The sequence below is a fragment of the Schistocerca cancellata genome, chromosome 3 (genome assembly GCF_023864275.1).
Source record: "Schistocerca cancellata isolate TAMUIC-IGC-003103 chromosome 3, iqSchCanc2.1, whole genome shotgun sequence".
Classification (NCBI taxonomy): domain Eukaryota; kingdom Metazoa; phylum Arthropoda; class Insecta; order Orthoptera; family Acrididae; genus Schistocerca; species Schistocerca cancellata.
This window is the reverse complement of record NC_064628.1, coordinates 900385937-900406125: the sequence shown is the minus strand read 5'-3', so window position 1 is coordinate 900406125 and position 20189 is coordinate 900385937.

Below are 20189 nucleotides of genomic sequence, written 5' to 3'. Positions count from 1 at the left end.
ACATAATTATCGAAAGCAATTGATGCGTACGAGCCCAGCACTGAAACACAAACGGCCACAATACAGCGATAGACACGTATAGGTAATTTTGCAACAGGTCAGTGCTCGACCCCATGTCGCAAAACCCATCAAAATATACATGGAAACATTGAAATGAGAAGTCCTATCCCTCCCACCGTATTCTCCATACGTTGTTCTCTCCGACTGCCACCTTTTTTGATCAATGGCATACAGTCTGGCTGACCAGCACCTCTGATCAAATGAACAAGTGCAAAATTGAATCGATTCATGGATCCCCACAAAAGATGCCCAGTTCTTCCGCCATGGGATTCGTATGCTATCCGAAATATGGAAGAATGTAGTGGCCAGCGATGGGCAATACTATGAATCATATTTTTTTGCATGTTTTTCGCAATAAATCCCCGAACTTCGAAAAAAAAAACAGGGAAAGCAAAGTTGTAGACCTAGTACAAGAACATAAAATGGAACACTATTGTTTATTACATTTAGACACAACACAAGATTTTGCAGGTATTTTTAATAAAGAAGAAATGTGTGAATACATAGCAAAATATTTTAATTTTCCTATGCAAGGAGATTATAAAGAAGAATGTAATGCAGCAGTTAACAACAATAACTTTGTTCAAAAAGACTATTTAACACTAATAAATTCTAATTCTAGAGTGAAAGTCTACATAAAATCAACATTGCCCAGATAGAAAATTTTGCCTACATGTTAGCTAAAGAAAATGAAATTACAAGATTGGAAGCAACAGTTTATAATTATACTAACCTAGATTTAAAAAAAGAACAGGAACTGGATGGGTTCACAGACTATTTAGAACTAATAACGTACAACAGCAAGTATTTCAAGAAAACTCCTTTTTTTTGCTTCCATTACCTAAAACTTGGCAAAAATTAACAGATGCTCTACAAAATAGTTGTTGTCTTATTTACAATAATCTCTTGCAATATGTCCATTGGGGCAACAGAAACATGAAAAAATTAACATGAATGCAAACAAAAATTGCAACAAATAATAAAGAAGAAAGGGAAGATTGATTAAATTTGATGTATCTGCACATAGTTTAAAATGCTTGCCTATTAATTGCATAGAGATCTTCGAAGAGACAGAGAATGTAATTTCAGTAAAACAAACATGCTTTATAAAATATTTTTCTAAATCCATTAGTATTTTTTTACAATACCAAAGATGTAAATTTTGGAGAATTGGGATTAATAAAAAAAAATTATTATTCCATTTGTGTGTGGAAAAAGAATAAATCGACAGCAAACCTCACCCATATCCCACCAAAGAAATTAAACCAAATATTATATTATATTTAGAATCCACTAAAGAAGAACAAGAATTAGAAAATTTAAGTATACGAGAAATAAAACTAGAATATTTCAATAATTCACAATCTTAAAAGTTCACAAAAATATTTTGGAAAAGGAAAAGAATTAGAGAAAAAGAAGAAGAAATAAAAAATTATTTTAAACAGCAATGGCTAGATTTTACAACAAATCTGTATGGAATTTGTATCAATGGAATTTGTAAAATTTATTCCACAAAATGATTGTTTAAATCTTTTATTTCTACAAATGCATCTTTTGCTTTATTGTAAGCAGTAATTTCTCCACAGCCATTTTTATGAATTTACATATGCAAGTAGTAAATCGGTACAACGAGTACACTTATCATGTTTTTATTGCACAACCTTTTTTATGAATTAATTAAAGAATTGTATTGTATTATATAGTATAATTAATTTCATTAATTTGTAAAAAAGGTTGTGCAATAAAAATATGCCAAGGGCACTCAACATATCTACTTAGTACTAATCCACCTGACAGATTTATTTTGTATGCTCTAATAAACGTTCAGATGGGCATAGACTATAAATTTTTAAATATATATGCCATATAAAACCAAATATCAATACTACTATATAAAAATAAGTAGTTGTTTAACGTTGTTACCAAAAATTTGAAAAGTTCATAACTTATTTATTTCAAATAACTAAACTATACTGTAATAAACGTTTGGACAGATATGTGCTACACATTATACCTATATATGTATTATAAAGGGGACAAGCTTTTAGCAAAAATCTTAGGAAGTTCTTCTAGGATATACTTCAGATTTTTACGTGATATTTTAAGTTTTAAAAGATATAGGCTACATATTTTAATATGTATAGTTCATAAGTTTATAATACTATACACGCTGAATCACCTAAAACTTGCATCACACGTATTATAGAAATGGAAAATGCTATTGATGTGTCATTTTCACAAAATAATTGGTAGTCAGAGGCTCAGATTGTTAGCCAATCAATGTATTGTAATAACACTTGGAAAGTGAATTTTTCATGCAAACATACACTTTTTTAAATGTAACAATGGCTATTTACATTATTAAACTAAAAGTAGGGCAAATTAGAATGTCAGTGGTGTTCGTTGCAGGATTTTAGTGCAAGTCGTTTCTAAGATATCATATGGTGGGAAGTTTTCACATCAACACTTGTTCAATACCTGTGGCCGCACACACTAAAGAACAACGCAGGTGTATACACTAATTATGCGGACTTTGGCAGTAACGAGACAACTGATCATCACAAGTTGTGTTCAGAATGAGCACCGGCAGCGTCAATACACGTTTCCAGTCTATTAGGGAACGACTGCTGCACATGTCTAATCATTTCAGAAGAGATGTCTGAGCAGGCTGAAGTAATATGTCCTTGGGTATCACTGGGCGTAGTTGGTATGTTCTTGTACACAGCTCTTTCAGCTTTCCTCACAGAAACAAGTCTACAGGTGTCAAATTCATGGAATGGCCCAGCCAAGGTACAGGTCCTCTGCATCCAATCCAACGATTTGGAAACAGTTCATGAAGATATGCTGAAATTCTTCATGCACTATGCGTTACACAGCCATCCTGTTGCTACCACAAATTTCTCATAGTCTGTAGAGAAACGTCTTCTAGTATTTGCGGAAAATGGTCTGGTAGGAGGCTAAAACACTTTTGTATGTTCAGTGTAACATCCATGAAAAATGGGCTTATGTGTTGATGGTTCACTATCCCACAGCACACGTTTACCTTCCAAGGATGGTGACATCCAACCTGCAACCTGACGAAGCCAACAGGGATTGTCAACAGTCGAATAGTGCATGTTTCCGTGGTTTATCTGGCCATGATTGGTAAATGTGGCTCATGAACACAGTGTGAAGCAACATCCCTGCCATGGCGTCTGAGATCTGACCAAGTGACCAATAGAAAGTCAAACTGGGAGGCAAATCGAAAAGTGGTGTGTATCACCCATACACAGGTTCGTATTACTAATGTTGTTTTTCGTGCATTGAAGGTTTATCACAAACACTCCAACCTTGGTATGATTTCTTATAGTAAAGTATCAGTTAACCATGCATCAGTGGTAAAAACTTTCAGGAGACTAACATGAAAGATAGCAGTAAGGGCTGTATCCCAAGGGAGTACCATGGCTGTGCAGTTAGAGGTGTCAATTTGCAGACAGGAAGCAAGTGGATTCGCATCGTACTGTCTGCTAATTATTTTTTGCTTTTTCACGTTTCTAGCAGATTCTTGGATAATCAGTGACCTTTGTATTCTCCCTTGCCACAATAATTTGCCCGATTTTCCCGAATATGTCGTGAGTTCTAAGGGTATGTACCTTAATTAAGGTACATTTGCATGTGCCATAAAATCTACATTTCACCACCAATATACTTCGAGGCTGTTGTCAAGTAAACTTTGTGGTGATATGAATTGCAGCCAAATATACTGCAACATTGATGGCCAATATTACCTAGCAATGTTTGCAGCAATACATTACTGGGCCAGAAGTGTTAGGAACAGCCTACACTATTGCCAAATGGTGGACAAAAGTGAGCTGGTGCAAATCAGTGAGGCTCTATTACATTGCACAAGGGATCAAGTTAGACACAACAAGAGCAATCTGTCTTCATGGATGCATTCTTTTCGTAGTAAGCAAAATGCTTCAGAAAACTACGGAGCTAATGCTGGGTACATTAAGTGTTCCAGAATTTTATCTGAACTCTGGAACACTATTTCCAATATCTTGAACAAGCAATTTGTCTGAGAACAGCTAAAACCAATGTAAGTATAAGACAGTGTAAACCAATTACAGTCCAAATACCGCTCGTCCTTCGGTTTTCAACTACTGTTGATTCATACAGAAGTAAAGTTCACTATTCATGAATAACCTCATGGTACCAGAAGTATGCAGCACTTTGGTACGACTGGAAGATTTCATTAAGACAGGTTTCAAATAAGAAAACAACTATTATTATTATTATTTTATTCTTGTTCACTAACACACATCACTGTTTACACTAGTAATTCCTATTTTAGGTATGTCACAAGACACTATGAAACTTATGACAGACATCAAATGCAAACCATGTGCATTAAGAGTTACCTACTCTTCCACTCTTCCTACGCAACTTTTTGATTTTACCTCACATTTATCACAGGTTCAAAGACTTTGGAATTTTTTATTTGCTTCATCAGGCGCGATTCCAAGCTCATTGGCAGCGGCTTGCATAATTTTTAACATATTACATTCATTGTAGCCATTAACTTCGATGTCCAATAGCACTGGACAGATTAATAACATTATCAAAAATTTTAAAATTCGTAGTTCCTTCATTTGTCCACTTCTCCATTGCTATACATAACAAACAACTACAAAACTTGTGGCTATATAAAACTGCATATTGTTTTCGCTCAAACACTTCACTGTAGTACTATCGGTGAGAGAAACGGAGAATGAAAGTCAGTGTGAGAGGTATCCATTTACAGACAAGGACAGATACAGATATTTCCCTGCAGGATATATTTCCCAACTTTGAATAGAGTAGAATTATTATTTGCCTTTCAGTATGTTTTCCAAACAATTAGTTCGTCAGTGTGTTCAGTACATGAAAGAATACAATACAATTACATAAATACTCCTGTACAGAGCAAGTAGAGATACATGCTGCAATAATAGTGATAATACGATAATCATACACAAAGTGGTACCATACAGTTTCACCGGTAAGACAGATATTTAGGAACCAGGTTCTAAATTGTAAGACATTTCCAGGGGCAGGTGTGGACTCTGACAACAAACTATTGGTTCTGATTTGTAGATTAAAACTGTAGAAACTCCGAAAAGGTGGGAATTTAAGGAGATGATACCTGGATAAACTGACTAAACCAGAGGTTGTACAGTGTTTCAGGGAGAGTATAAGGGAACGATTGACAAGAATGGGGGAAAGAAATAGAGGAGAAGAAGAATGGGTAGCTTTAAGGGATGAAGTAGTGAAGGCAGCAGAGGATCAAGTAGGTAAAAAGACAAGGGCTAGTAGAAATCCTTGGGTAACAGAAGAAATATTGAATTTAATTGATGAGAGAAGAATATATAAAAATGCAGCAAATGAAGCAGGCAAAAAGCAATACAAACGTCTCAAAAATGAGCTCCACAGGAAGTGCAAAATGGCTAAGCTGGGATGGCTAGAGGACAAATCTAAGGATGTAGAGGCTTATCTCACCAGGGTTAAGATAGATGCTGCCTACAGCAAAATTAAAGAGACCTTTTGGGAATAGAGAACCACTTGTATGAATATCACTTGTATGAATATCAATATATGGCAACCCGTTTCCAAGCAAAGAAGGGAAAGCAGAAAGGAGGAAGGAGTATATAGAGGGTCTATACAAGGGCGATGTACTTGAGGGCAGTATTATGGAAATGGAAGAGGATGTAGATGAAGATGAAATAGGAGATATGATACTGCATTAAGAGTTTGACAGGGCACTGAAACACGTAAGTCGAAACAAGACCCCAGGTGTAGACAACATTCCATTAGAACTACTGACAGCCTTGGGAGAGCTAGTCCTGACAAAACTCTACCATCTGGTGAGCAAAATGTATGAGACAGGCGAAATACCCTCTGGCTTCAAGAAGGATATAATAATTCCAATCCCAAAGAAAGCAGGTGTTGACAGATTTGAAAATTACAGAACTATCAGTTTAATAAAAACGGCTGCAAAATACTAACGCGAATTCTTTACAGACGAATGGAAAAATTGGTAGAAGCCGACCTCGGGGAAGATCAGTTTGGATTCCGTAGAGATATTGGAACATGTGAGGCAATACCTACGGTACGGCTTATCTTAGGAGCTAGATTAAGAAAAGGCAAACCTACATTTCTAGCATTTGTAGAGTTAGAGAAAGCTTTTGACAATGTTGACTGGAACACTCTCTTTCAAATTCTGAAGGCGGCAGGGGTAAAATACAGGGAACGAAAGGCCATTTATAATTTGTACAGAAACCAGATGACAGTTATAAGAGTCGGGGGGCATGGAAGGGAAGCAGTGGTTGGGAAGGGAGTGGAGACAGGGTTGTAGCCTCTCCCTGATGTTATTCAATCTCTATATTGAGCAAGCAGTAAAGGAAACAAAAGAAAAATTCGGAGTAGGTATTAAAATCCATGGAGGAGAAATAAAAACTTTAAGGTTTGCCATTGACATTATAATTCTGTCAGAGAAGGCAAAGGACCTGGAAGAACAGTTGAATGGAATGGACAGTGTCTTGAAAGGAGGATATAAGATGAACATCAACAAAAGCAAAACGAGGATAATGGAATGTAGTCGAGTTAACTTGGGTGATGCTGAGGGAATTAGATTAGGAAATGAGACACTTAAAGTAGTAAAGGACTTTTGCTATTTGGGGAGCAAAATAACTGATGATGGTCGAAGTAGAGAGGATATAAAATGTACACTGGCAATGGCAGGGAAAGCGTTTCTGAAGAAGAGAAATTTGTTAACATCGAGTATAGATTTAAGTGTCAGGAAGTCGTTTCTGAAAGTATTTGTATGGAGTGTAGCCATGTATGGAAGTGAAACATGGACGATAACTAGTTTGGACAAGATGAGAATAGAAGCTTTCGAAATGTGGTGCTACAGAAGAATGCTGAAGTAGATGGGTAGATCATATAACTAATGAGGAGGTATTGAATAGAATTGTGGAGAAGTAAGAAGGGATCGGTTGGTAGGACATGTTCTGAGGCATCAGGGGATCACCAATTTAGTATTGTAGGGCAGCGTGGAGGGTAAAAATCGTAGAGGGAGACTAAGAGATGAATACACTAAGCAGATTCAGGAGGATGTAGGCTGCAGTACGTACTGGGAGATGAATCAGCTTGCACAGGATAGAGTAGCATGGAGATCATATATTATATTAATCACATATACAATAGTTCATACATAATTATATTTTAACTTAAGTGGCATGTAGAAAAAGTGTAAATACTTATACTTTACTGTCAAACACATGTGGCCATACTTCATAATACAGTCATTGGCTGCTTATTGTATATCTCCTGTGAGTAGAATATTTTTGTATGCTCCAGCTCACGTTTGGCTCACTAGCTCACACACGAGTTTGTTTGATAGCTCACCTTAAGTTACCTAAAACATACAAAAATATGCTACTACACTAAAATTTTCTGGTCTAACTCACTTATTTTATTTAAAAACATATATCTTCTGATAAAAGTTGAATGTGAGAAAATAAATTTAATATATTTTTTATAAAAGGTGAATATAAGAAAATAAATTTAATATAATTTTGTATATAGGTGAACATAAAAAATAAATAAAATGAGTTGGTTAATAAAAATTAAACACTAGCAGATGAGATTTTTATAAATAGCAATTTCTAAATGTCTTTTTAAATAAGGTCTGTTTATCATTTTACCACATTCACATGTAAATTTAGTTGGCTGGTAATGGTATACACATTCTCTACACATACTTCAATATTCATCTTTTCGTTCTATACCTTTATGAAATTCAGTAATATTTTTTTCATGCATACATTGACTACAATGCTTTTGCTTGTCTATTTAGAGAATCTGAAAATTTGAAAAAAAGTGCAAAACATTCCCTACAGAACACCTTCCACTCAGCAAAACCTATAGGATGAGCTTCCTGCCTCTGCCTGTATGTCAGTGCATCACAGAGACTTGCCTTCGAGTTAACAGAGTGCTCCATTATTTTGGGCTGAAAAACGCAATTCACCCTTTAGGACAAGTCTTAAATTCACCTGTGAATTAGCAATAAATCGTACAGAAGTGAGAATAAAAATGCTCGAAAATTGTATATATAGTTGGAATCTGAGTTATGAAATACATTCTAAAAATGCTTTCCTCATCAGCTTATTTGAGGGTAAAAGTAAATTATTTTTTGATAATATTGTATGTATTTATTTGAAGAGGCGAATTGTAAATAAAATGTAACGATACTTGCAATACTCAAATTAACATCAAAAAAAGTTAGTCGAATTTAAAATCAAGAATGTTCCACTATAATTCAAATAGATGAAACATCACTGCCATCTACCGAGAGAAATTACAATCTAGTTAGTTCACACTAATAACCACAGATTTCTCTACTGTTCTGAATGTACAGTTTGAAACATGTAAAATGCATCTAATGAAACAGTTGTACTGTTTAAAACATATAAAATGCATCTAACCCAATTTCTTCATTAAATACATTCGACCTACTACTGTATAAAGCCATTTTCTGAATTTCATTGAAATAAGTTAATAAACAAAAAATTGATTTTCATGACTCAGCAGTTTTGAACTTACAATTTTCTCAGCCAAAATTTTAACCGATTTTTTCTATGTGTCATATTAATTATGTATATGGGATAATTATCTATAAAATTGAATGGACTTTCATCTACATGTCCTTTTAGTAGTTAACTCGTTTAAAACGGCAAAAAAGCATCGTAATCTTTCAAATAATTTTTTGGTGGATCTAGATTCCACATTTCTTGAGGAAAGATATAATTTCTTCCATAATGTCTACATAGCTTTACATGATCATAGAGCAATGACTCAGACAACTGACTATCTTTTCAGTTAGTTGAAATACAACAAATACAAAATATGGCATATCAAATAAACTGTGTTAAGTAATTCGTGATATCTAGCTCGAAATTTTTCTTGTCATTTAATCCAGCAACTTCTATAGTTTGTAGTTTATAAAAAGATAACAGAATTTTTAGATTTTCAAAATATTTGCTTGCTGTTTGATCTCATATTTAACAACTGGTACACGAATTTCCATCAATTCTAATACAATTTTTCCTTCCTTAGGAATTGTATTTTTAATTTCAACCTGAACATCATTATAATCAGCCCATATAAGAACTGCATCTACTGCACTTGGTGATCATGTAAAACTTACTGTTAAATATCCTTCCCACATAACTTCATTATAATCTCTAAAAAATCCTCCAAGCACTGCTAATGGATACAAAAGTTCATTATAATGTCTAAAAAATCCTCCAAGCACTGCTAATGGATACAAAAGCTCATTTTTCCTACTCCTTGTTTCTCCATTATTAAAAATATGTCCTTCCAACCTTATTTTATCAGTGACAGATGAAGTCAAGTGCAGTAAGACTGCTGAGGAAATAAAATGATGTATTCTAGACATAACATTATTTGCTTTCTTTATGGTAATAAAATCAAACATTTTTGCACCATAATTATCGATAATTTTTATTGGACTTCCCATCATATGTTGAATAATCTGATCCATCAGTACCATAAATACTGAAATTCATATAGAATTGGGAATGATTAGGACGTAAAAATCCATCTCTGATATTTATGTTAATTTCAATTTCCTTGTTTTGAGCATTTAAATTATTTTTAATCTTCTCATTCATGGGGAATGCATAAAAGTGATAACTCTCGATTTTATTCATGATTAATTAAGATAAAAATTTTATTAAGACTTTTTAAAACAACTGTTACACAAGTCAATTAAATTAGCAATTTCATGTGTTATAGTAATATCTAAATCTTGAATAGGATGAAAAACAGAAATATTTACAGGACAATATTGCTATGAATTATTGGTCCACCAAATTCTACATTAGGCTTGAATGAAGCAATAATAACAGTTTCTCGATAAAATCATTAGTAAGCCTCACAAACATCCCATCAGCTAGATTAAAATTTATGTTGATTAATTTCAATGGAATAATTGTAGGAACATATTTACCAACAGTCTGTTTCTGGCTTCAACGGTTTGTCCACTAAATTCAAGCACACTTCCAATACTATGTGTTGTATCCATGTACAATTTTGCATCACTTTCGATAACCAATTTATTTAAAATTTCGTCTGCTGTAATGCGAATGTTTGGCTTTTTCGATTTAATAATTTTTTTGAACTTTTCTAAACTATACTGACAAACAGGAATCTGTAATGTTTCTGTGTCAGAATATAATTTATTATTTTTTTACATAATATTTGGAGTTAAAAAAGTTCTACAAAACCAACTAATGAAACGTTTATATAATTTTCTCTTATTGGAATAGTCAATCTTTTTTAAGAGCAGATGATTTATCACTCAACTGAAATATATGAACCATGTATACCAATAAAAATTTTATCAAATAAATGACGGATTGGGAACCAAAAATAAGAATTCCAGAAAAGAAATAAAAAGCAAACATGCTAAAGTTTTACCAAATTCAATCCAATGTGCAATAATTGGACCAAAATATGTGGAAAAACTACATTAAAGACTGATAATTATATTTTAGCACCAGGGTGGTTGAACTGGAATAAAATAAAATTTATATTTTTATTTTTAAAAGTTTAGATAAACCAAAATATCAAGAATTGATAAAAAGGCGTAAAAACTAGCAGACAAACACAATGGGAAGATAGTATTTTTATTGAAAATAACGATGAAATTATTCCGTTAGATCAATGTCTAGATAATTCAGGTGCAGTTTTTCACGACTTCATTCTTGAAAATCATGATATAGTTAGAGAATATTTTACTAGAGGAAGACACGAAGGACTAGGTCGATTTTATTTAGCTCAAACTTACTCAAAAATACGAAAACAGCTACTCAGAGATAACTTAAATTTTTTAAATATCTTTAGACAAGATGACACAAATTTAAATCACATTTATCATGAGTTTGGTGGTGGTGATTTAAAGTTTGATGATTTGAAAGAAATTTGTAGTAAGTGTTGGTATGATCAATTCGGATTTTTTACGAAAGACATGACTAAAAAACCTGATGAAGGAAAGTTCAGAAACAAAATAAAACATTTCATAACAACATAAACATAAATGTAAACATTAAACATTATAAATGTTTAGTTAATGTTTTCCTCTTCAATAAATGTTCTCGAAATATGATAAAGAGGTTGTTAAAAGAGCCAAAGGAAATTGGGAACTAGGAATGGGCGCAACTGTCACTGTCATTTGTAATGACACATTCCGACACATAGACATACAATACCTGAAAAGCTGCGCCAAAGATTAAATTGAGAGGCATGTAGAATATAATCTCTGTAATGTGCATATTGGATTCTCTTTTGTTTCATACTCCAAGAAGGAGTTAAGAGACAATTTCGATTGTTACCCTGTAGGGGATGGATGTAATTTTTGGTGTGTGCGGAAAGACAGCCATATTGTTAGTATTTATGGTTTGTGCAACGTGCAGAGCAAGTCCTATTGTGTTGTGAATAAAAAGTAGTGAGAAGTATCTAAGTTTTACGAGAGTTATTTAAAGCGACGTAGCATTGCATTCCTTGGTTTCCACTGTCTTCGTGAAGTGAACTGATGCCGACTCAGGAAGATACACACGGTCAACAAACAGAACAACATCGATGGCGACTAATGAATTAATATTGTGGCAGAAGGACGAATTCTACATCTAAGGTGAGAACTCTGAATAAATCAACAATGACGTAGAATTCAAAAATGTAATTAATCTGAATGGTAAATTAGATTACAGGCAAATTTCACACAGCACTGAATTTGTCCGCATTCAAGCCAGTCAATACAGTCCGCAAACAAGGCTTTCAAAAATTCTAAAGTTACAGTACCATATCCATAATTTTTCCTCTTTTCAAAAAATTAATAATTTTTTTTATTTATTTCGCCACACTGGCGACCGCTGACAAGGACGGTGCTGGTGGAACAAAGAGTAAGTACTTGATTGTTGTACTACAAATGTATATGTACTAATTACTGTTTCTCTGTTACATGACGCACATGGAAAATGACGAATAAGGTGAAACAATATTAATTGTATAAACGGATGGCACAATAACCAGAAGGAACAAGGACAAGCATTTACAAAACTAACATAATCGTGAGTGACGCAGCTCAGCCGGAATTAAGGTAGGGAACCGCAAACGCATGCAGCGGCTGCTCCTTGGCTTAGCTCCACTTAAAGCCGAACCATTTCCTTTCCATATTAAAATCCTGGTAGTGTTTGTGGCAACACACAATTATACTTTGATAATTACTTTTTTATGTTCAACAATCGCGGAATTAGAAGACGTAGTGCGCCATCTTGTAAATTTCCGACGCGCAACAAATAACAATCGCGATATTTAAAGATTCAGATTAACGGTAATGTCCAGATAAAAATAATATCTTCACAATGGAATCGGAGAATTTTAATTTGACAAATGTTCATGGACATGTCACCGATTCTGGCTATAGTGCCGTAATTGATGACGCAATTAGTTTTTCAGCACAACATAATGTAGAAGTAAATACAATTCAATTGCACTCCACAGCGATTAACAGTAACGAACCACTTGCAAATGAAACCTTGTACACAGTCGATGAAGCATCGATTACCAGATCATATGAAAATATTTCGCGTGAAATTAGTGAACCGAGCCCAGTTTCGATTCAATCAGACCGTGGTAGAGACACAATGGTTACAAATAATGGCGTAAATACAAAGCTTCGTCAGTTGCGCTTGAGGCATTATATAGTCTGATGTCAAACGTGAGCGAGCAATTATCTGATTTAAAGATCAGTCACAACACAACGAACAGAAAACTGTCGAATCTAGGAATCAGCCACAACACAACGAACACAAACCTGGCGAATCTAGAAATCAGCCACAACACAACAAATACAAAACTGTCGAATCTAGAAATCAGCCACAACGTGACAAACACAAAATTGTCAAACATGGAAATTGGGTTCCAACAGCAGTTTTCAAGTGTAAACACGCAATTTGAAAATATGCACAAATATTTCGATCAACGCTTAAATAACCTCACCAATGAAATCGATCAAAAGATCGAAGACAAAGTCATCAAGACAGTCAATAGTGCATACAATGTATTGGCAAATGATTTAGAAAAGAAATTGTCAGATCTTACAAACAAACAGGAACAGGAACTGTGAGAAATCGTAGAAACACACAATCAAACACAACGGTACAAAAAGAAATACATGAAAACGCTAATGGTAACCGGTATTTGCGTCTGCCACTTAATACTTTTTGACTTGTTACCTACAGCTGTCAAGATTTTACAATTTTCCGTTGGCAACACTGGTACTTTTAATGGTTTAGAAACTTCTTTAAATAAACTGTTAGAAATAATATTCGTAGATGCGCCTGTATCTAAAATTACGTTGGTAATTATAGTTCCTATCTTTGCTGTTATTACAGCCTGCACGAGGTCACTTACCTTGTTCAGTGCTTTCATTTCTTCTTCACATAGATCTTCTTCTACGGTAGCATCCTGAGCATATCTTAAAAATAATTGTTTAAGATGTAATGTGTGCTTGTTTGTGCCTCCTGTTGTCAAATCGGTCGGCCGGTGGGGGCTCATTGCGACCGATTTTTGTTTACCGAGGGGGACAACGGCGTTGCTTCATTACTGTCCGTTACCTCTACGAAGTGTACTGAGTGGTTATTCTGTCGCCAATTAGTTTCCGGACCGCTGCGTGCAACATTTCCTTGCAGCCGGCCGTCGCTATTTCTCCTTGGTCGGTCGGTATTAAATCTTCGGCCTTCATGTCTCTGTGGCGCCGAATTCCTCCGATTTCTGTAATTCCGATTTCCATTATTTGGCCTTGTCGCATACGGGTGCCAACTGTGTGGGTTTTGTCCACTGCCATTAAAATGATTCCCGTTACCGTTGTTTTGATTGGTTACGGTGTGTTCATTCGGATTACTTGTGTTCGGCTCTTCTTCATATATTAGATCAATTGAGTCAAGCACGGAATGGAAGTATTCAAGGTCGTTCTCCGGTATGGTTACCAATTTCTCGCGTAAGTTCGCGGGTAGTCTGTTTTTCAGAATTTTGAGAAGATCTACGTGCGGTATTGGATTGTTCCAGTAGCGCGTCTTATTCAAACACTTTTCGAAATACTTTCTCAACCCGCCGTTTTTGAGGTTGAACGGTTGTGGGTTGAATACCTCACGTCGCAGTCTTTCTTGGACGCCAGTAGACCAATATTTCTCCAAGAAAGCCCGTTCAAATTGTTCGTAGGTGACGCACTGTTCAGCCATGTCTGTGGCCCACAAAAGTGCGTCGCCTTGTGTGAAGTCTACTACATATCTAATCTTCTGTGCCTCAGTCCAGTTTCCTGGTAAGACATTTTTAAATGCTCTTACGAATACGACTGGATGAGTTTTCCTGGATTCTGTGGAGAAAACTGGAAACTGTCTATGTTTCAACAGGCTCTCATCGACTAGAATCGTCGAGATGCAAGGCGACACGCCTACTGCCTGTTGCAGCACCGCGTTTGGCGAATAGCCATTGTTTGCCTGCGCTGGTGCGTGCACGTACGCCGGACTGGGCGCGTGATATTCTGCGTTATTGTCATCGTATCTGGCGCGGGCGAATAAGTGTCAGGATGCCTGTTGTTTGACGTAGCCAAATCATTTGAAACGTTCAGTCTACCCGCAATTTCCTTACGTATTCTGTCCTCGGCTACTTTGATTTCATTACCTAATTTTTCAAAAAGTTTTGTTTCCCGGTCAGTTATTGATTCATTTACATTGCCGGTTTCTAAAGTTTCATTTATTTTGATAATGTCCGCCTTGATACGTCGAGTCTCCTGTTTCAGAAGACCGACTTCTTCGTTAACTGTATTAACTTGGTCAGGTATATATTCACATGCGGACTGTACTCTGGTTAAATTTAATTGAATAGCCTGCTCTGCACGTTGCACAAACCATAAATACTAACAATATGGCTGTCTTTCCGCACACACCAAAAATTACATCCATCACCTACAAGGTAACAATCGAAATTGTCTCTTAACTCCTTCTTGGAGTCACGATAAACTGTACATTCTTAATCGTTGACAAATTAATCGTAAATTGTATTTTAGGTATGGAAGTTTTCCGGCAGTATAAAGTAAACATCGACATAGGCAGTGGACTTTTGCTCTTTTGCTATTTCCGAGTGGGCAGTCGTAGTGTGAAGGTCAATCTTGTAAAGTCAACAATAGAGCGTAATGGCCGATTAGAGAAACAAGCTGAAATTAGTCTACCCACAAGTGTTATTGATAGATATTCCTTTCCCCGAACAATTAGACTCGGAAATAATTAACGAACAGGCCGCCCATGAGAAGGTAGGAAAGATATCAAGGAATTTTTCATTAAAAGTTATATGTTATTTTAGCAAAATTGGAATTATACAACCTTGGATCACATAGTAAAGTTGCTGTCATTAACCTAAGAAACTTGCGAACACGAAAAAAAGGGCAGTCAGTTAGTGAAAAACATGCATTGAACTAGAAAACATAACTGAAGTTGCAATTAAACATCGAAACTAGTAACAAACTGGGGGCGTATGCCAGCTTAAAAAACCGCATAGTTAACCACACCTAATGAAACATGTTACTGTGAGTCTTCACACTATAAAATAAACCATACGGTATTTTTGTAGTCTAGCTCAGTTATTTAAGAGAGAGGAACAATGACAAATTAGCGCGAAGATCAGAGTTTGTTCGCTTGAGACGAGCAACAAACCACGCGTCAAAGTTGCAATACAACGCTCAGCTGAAGAGCACGCGATAGCGGCATGGCAAGACGAGGGCATTGGCCTCGCTGTAGGCAGCGAGCCGGGGAAAAATCTTCCCCCTTCCCTGTCCGATCAGCTGAGTGTATACAAAGCGCGAAGGCGCATGCGCGGCCTAGTCCACGCGACACGTGACTCATATTACACGATGGCGGCTATCAGGAATAATGTTCACCAACAATGCAGAGTTTTCCCCGCGCCGGCAGTCCAGTCATGGTACATAATCGCGCATGCGCGGAACGTTTAAAGTTTTGAGACCACTCTTACTATGAGACACAGCGACGAAAGTCGTTCAAAAACAAGAAAGAAAAGGGTACACAAGTCTTGCAAATAGTAGCTTAGAAAATTTAATGATAAGCTGGTACTACGCAATAAAAGTGAACATACAAGTACATACTGGTCATGGACGGTATTGTAATATTATATTATATTGAGTAAAATCTTAGCTTGTACGGAAGGAGAAAGAAAATAGCATAATAGAAAAAAATAAATAATGCAGATATACAACCGGAAGAAAGGCTATGTATACGAGAACAACACACAATTACATATAGGTAAAAGCTAGCAGTAAAGAGGAAAGCAAAGAGATAACGCATACATTTACATTACACAGTAGCGAGCGATTTTCAGAATGAACAACAAGGTAAACGCGTGTGTTTTTGTGACTAAGGAAGAGAATGGCACAAGCTTTAAAATAGGAAAATAATAAACTAATCTATGCAGCGTGAGTAATGAACTGAATCACCCTCCAAACAAACACCTAGGCTTTATAGAGAGAGAAACACATTAATGTTAGGAAACACCTAAAGCACTCAGCAAACAACTTTGTCGAATATCTAAGCTATACACGAGGGTATATGTACGAAAGCTAATGTGTAAAGGAGGAAAATATGGAACGATTGCGCATTAATGGACCGTAAGGCAGTTATGTATCTAAGAAGAAATATTTAGTTGTAAGTATTATTAGTATGAGGGGGCGATGCTCAGCACATCCTGAATTGTTTTGGAGTATTGAGAGATTGGTGCAGGGTACCGAAAAAGGGCCCCACCAGCAAAGTGTATATTATAGTGGTAGATATTTTTTGCGTGTATAAACGTATGCATGAATATGTGAAAGGCGAAAGAAGCTCTGTACATATACGGAACCTAAACAACATAGAAGTACATAAGGAAAATTAAACTCTAAGATAATCTCGTATAAACATGTATACCTAACGTCAAGAAACAACTTAATTAAAACCGTAAGACTCTACGAGTTTACGAGAAAATACGAAAAACCTGATACGCAGTGCAACATTGGCGATGCTTCACTCATGCAAGTAGAAGGAAGGTATGAATTACTTTACACACTTGAAACATGAAATGATAAAACATGTCAAAATTATATCTTTTATACATATCACGATTTACAGTCACAAAGAATGAAAATGATATCGCCGCTGTACGAGAAACAGGTAAGTAGTGTGATCGACGACCTGTAAGCAAAGAAATCGTCTATAAAATGAATTATGAACAAAAACGTCATACAGAATTTTATGCTGCACTGAAGCTATGAAAGTCGGATTATTCGTGTACATAGATTTTCATGAGAACCATTGCATTAAAATGTTTGTATTTTTTTTCTCATGATAACTCAAGACGCCTATAAGCGCACTTTAATTGAAAATGATACACGCACACAAGGGCGTGCCGCTATTATGAAATACTGTACATAGTAATAGTAGTTACACTCTGAACTTAGAGATTTTATGTTTATATGTCCATGTTAATGTAGGAAGTTTTATTAGGGGTAATGATTTACAAGCACACCAGAACGTGCTTAAGCATGTATGCTGCGTATAAATGATTATTCCTTGCATTTTCAGATTTTGTACGTAAAAACCGTAGAATACACGTAGTCGTTGCCATTACCCTAAGTAGAAGGTAGAAAATTCCCTTCCCAAGATACAGTGGAGCGGCTGCAGGTGTATTCTCTGCATGCTGATGCATGTCGTTACGTATGAAGAATACTTACACTCGAGTTCAAGAGTGAAAACAACAGATTAATGGAAGAAGGTGTGTGTGTCAGTAAAATCGAAGACGAAGAAGCCACTATGAGTGGACAAATTTTTTTTTAATTTTCGTCGATAGTTTTTTCCTGTAACTAATGTAAACAATGCATTGTATGTGTTATATGTTATTCCATTGTGTGTGATGTACTTTGTATTTCATGCCAAGTCCCGTGACTTACAAATTTGTGAATACTTATGTACATTGACCAGAAGTATTGAGGGAAATGAATCTCGGTACAATAGGTAAAAGGGGTTAATGCGAAGAAAAAAGTGTAGTGAAAAGGAAAGTTTCGATCGCAATACTCCCGGTTAAAGCGGTGTGTGTAGAAATTAAAATTGTGCAAAGTAGTGCTACGTTGCAAGTGTCAGCGAGCCTAAACATGTGACATTGAAAATTGTATCTTGTATCGTCAAACGACCCATGGCGTCACAATAGGAAAGGACAATGCCAAACAAGTTTGACATGGTACGCTTTTTACCTGGAGCTGCATCGATGGGATCGTCCTCCGCCTCGCACATAGTGTGGTGTGTTCTTCGGGGCACATATTCCAATGTACCTCGTCGTATCCAGTCTAAGTACTGGAAGGAACAACAAAAAGCACACGCATATTGAGGTTCGGAAGTCTCGACGGTACCCGCACGTCGGTGTATATTCACTGCAATACCAAAGAATTCACAGCGCCATGAAAGTGAGACAGTAAAAATGAAGTTTGTAAATAAAAGACTCCAAACCTAATTATTGCAAGGTCGACTTCTGTATCCTGTCAATCAAATAAAATTTTCTAGTGACGGTACACAGTAGGGGGGCAGTTGAAATGCCACATTACGACGCAAAGACATACAATACCTGAAAGGCTGAGCCAAAGATTAGATTGAGAGGCATGTAGAATATAATCTCTGTAATGTGCATATTGGATTCTCTTTTGTTTCATACTCCAAGAAGGAGTTAAGTGACAATTTCGATTGTTACCTTGTAGGGGATGGACGTAATTTTTGGTGTGTGCGGAAAGGCAGCCATATTGTTAGTATTTATGGTTTGTGCGACATGCAGAGCAAGTCTTATTGTGTTGTGAATAAAAAATTGTGAGAAGTATCTAAGTTTTACGAGAGTTATTTAAAGCGACGTTGCATCGTATTCTTTGGTTTCCACCGTCTTCGTGAAGTGAACCGATGCCGACTCAGGAAGACACACACGGTCAACAAAGAGAACAACATCGATGGCGACTAATGAATTAATATTGTGGCAGGAGGACGAATTCTACGTCTAAGGCGAGAACTCTGAATAAATCAACAATGACGTAGGATTCAAAAATGTAATTAATCTGAATGGTAAATTATATTACAGGCAAATTTCACACAGCACTGAATTTGTCCGCATTCAAGCCGGTCAATACAGTCCGTAAACAAGGCTTTCAAAAATTCTAAAGTTACAGTTCCATATCCATAATTATTCCTCTTTTCAAAAAATCAATAAATTTTTTTATTTATTTTGCCACACATTGAACTAGAAGGTAATGGATGGGGATTAAAAATCTAATAATAAATTTTTAATCTATATAAATGAATAACTTAAGCATTGACTACATATTAACACAAAGTGGCAAAAACTAGCCAAAATCAATTAAACTTAAACTGAATAATGATCGATTAAATAGTATTGAACCATTTTTAACTGATGTTGAAAAAAGAAAAAAAATGAACAAAAGTGGTGGAAATTTACTTATTACATTAGATATTCCCATTGTAAGAAAGACTATCATATACACAACAAAAAAAGAAGGTAAAGGACTAACACAACACCGGTGGATTTCTTCCTCTACGTTTCTCAGCGTTACCTTATTTAGCAACTATTGGTTCACTTGCTGGTGGATCTGCAACAATTGCAAAAGAAGTAATAAAGAAGAAAAAAAGCTGATGCAGAATTGGAAGGACAGAAAAGACATCACAAAACAATGGGAAAGAATGTGGACTCAAAAACCCAAAAAAATTTTCGAAAAAGTACTCAAAAAGTATAAAAATCTTTTACCTAATGTTGACATAGAAAATTTAGTTAAACAATTAAAAAATCAATCATTTTCGTGGTGTCTCCATGATTGATGAATTACCTAACAAACCAAAAAAATTTGAATGTTGAATAGTAAATTTATATACTTTTGATCATACTGGTAGTCACTGGACATGTCATTATAAGAATAATGGTAAAATATTGGTTTCTGA